A 2309-nucleotide genomic window follows, 5' to 3' on the forward strand; every position below is an offset into this window, starting at 1 on the left:
TTTTGTAAATTAAGAGTAACTGATGAATATGCAACATCTGCCTTTGGTGGTGGAGATTTAATTTACCTCCTCCCTATCCACACCCCCACCTGAGAATAAGCCAATCTTAATATTACTTATGTGAAAATTGGACAGGATGATGTTAACTTGCCCAAATTGTCAATTCTTCCCAAATTTTCTATTTTTCCAATTTCTTCAATATCTGGTTACAATCCTCCTAATACAAATTTTTAAATTCTCTCTTCTGCCCTATTCAGGGTCACCAAAAACTAAAATATGACCATTAAAATCCCAACCAAATTTAGGTTGCTTTGCTTCTGCCTTGCTGGCTTTATCCTCTACCCCCACTTCAGGATCTAAAGAAGCTCTTCAAGCTTAAGTCCAAGACTTGTATGCTTCTAGGGAATCACCATGCAAGAAGAATATGCATGTGCCAGAATTCTCCCTGGAGAAGACGTTATGTGGACCACTTCCACTGTGGAAGATTGGTGAAATGCTCAGGTTATGTATGCCCTCATAGTACAGGTAACCAAGACTATGAACAACATCATCAAGAATATCAATATCCTAACTGGAGAACTTCAATAAGCTCAATGAGCAATGAGGCATAACTGAAATATTTTCTCCCACCAAGCTCTTGGAATCCACTGGACTAGGAACCTCAGAGTTTATTCCTGGCTTCATTTAATACAAACTGTTATACTAATATGTCTCTTTTAAAATTTTTAGGCATTCCTGTTTTAAGATGTCTTATCTCTGGAAACATAAGACAATTGAGTGCTCACTTCGGCAGCACGTACACTAAAATTGTAACAATACAGAGATGATTAGCACGGCCCCTGCAAGGATGACGTGCAAATTCGTGAAGCATTCCATATTAAAAAAAAAAAAAGAAAAAAAAAAAGACAATTGAAGTTTGTCACTACTTTTCAACAAATGGCTCAGCAAATCTTGCAGAAATAATGCCAAAAAAGTCCTTGAGAAAATTTCCTAGAGCCTGCTTTCACCCACTGAAGAGGTTTATGCTTATTTCTGAGGTTTCAGTTAGCAATGGTATCCATTTGTTTTGAACAAGAGGAGAAACTGACAATGTTACCTTTTGTCTTTGCTCTGTGTTCACGTAAACCTTCGATGTTTGAGAAATTCTCCCACCATTCTGTGTTTTGAAAAATGACTAATGGGGCCAGACGCGGTGGCTCATGCCTGTAATCCCAACACTTTGGGAGGCTGTGGCAGACGGATTGCCTAAGGTCAGGAGTTCAAGACCAGTCTGACCAACATGGTGAAACTCCATCACTACTAAAAATACAAAATTTAGCTGGGTGCAGTGGTGGGCACCTGTAATTCCAGCTACTTGGGAGGCTGAGGCAGGAGAATTGCTTGAACCTGGGAGGCGGAGGTTGCAGTGAGCTCCTCCAACCACTGCACTCAAGCCTGCACAACAGAGTGAGACTCCATCTCAAAAAAATTAATAAATAAAAAGACTAGTGGAAAGGATCACTCTGCACTCATATTCTGATAAAGACCCATCTCTATCCCTCCTTGATAACTCCTTAGTTTAGTTGCCTGTAAAATCCTCAACCCCCCTCCCTTGGTTTTCTCTGAGATGTTCCTTATTAATGTTCCCCACATTGCAAGACTGAATGAAAGCATCCTATCAATTGTCCAGTGTATCTTGTTTTTCACATGCCTATGTAAGTTATTTCCACAGACTAAGCTAATATTGTATATTCCCAATGCATCTTACATTTCTCCTTCATAATAATCACCTGAATTTCGTATAGCCATTCTCTTTTCCTGTAGATTGTAAACTCCATAGTAGCAGAGCTTGTTTGTCATGCTTTACCATCCCCTGGCCCTAGCATCTTGCCCAGTATAGAGATGTTCAATATTTCCTAAGTAAATAAATTAATGGAATGTATGCTATGACTAGAAAAAGCTTATACCAAAATTGTTATGTCATTCTGATTATCTAATTTTTTTTTTGAAACATTTGTTTCTGAGTATGTAGGAAGTTGGTTTGGCTCCTCTCTTATGTTCAACTTCTTTGTAGTTACTCCTAAAGTTACATAAAGCTAAAACAAATGGCATTATACATACAGATAAAAGTAACCTATACTTTTTAGTTGTCAAAAGTGTAAGAAAAATGTACATGCTTTGTTGGCTCTCACTTCTATCTGGAGGTAAAAATTTTCTTAACATTTAAAATAACTAAAATAAAACATTTTTAATACTCTGCATTACTCACTACAAAAAAGTCAATAAATCTCGATTTCAGTAGAGGACATGAAACAAATGGCTTCATAGTC

The 2309-nt window shown here is 37.5% G+C and overlaps 1 non-coding gene across 1 annotated transcript; it reads left to right on the forward strand.

Annotated features, from left to right (window-relative positions):
* The first annotated feature begins 777 nt into the window (after window positions 1-777).
* LOC112207140 (U6 spliceosomal RNA) lies at window positions 778-882 on the forward strand. Its single transcript, XR_002941608.1, has one exon. It is a non-coding gene; the product is annotated as a U6 spliceosomal RNA (small nuclear RNA).
* Window positions 883-2309: the final 1427 nt, after the last annotated feature.

The sequence above is a fragment of the Pan troglodytes genome, chromosome X (genome assembly GCF_028858775.2).
Source record: "Pan troglodytes isolate AG18354 chromosome X, NHGRI_mPanTro3-v2.0_pri, whole genome shotgun sequence".
Classification (NCBI taxonomy): Eukaryota; Metazoa; Chordata; class Mammalia; order Primates; family Hominidae; genus Pan; species Pan troglodytes.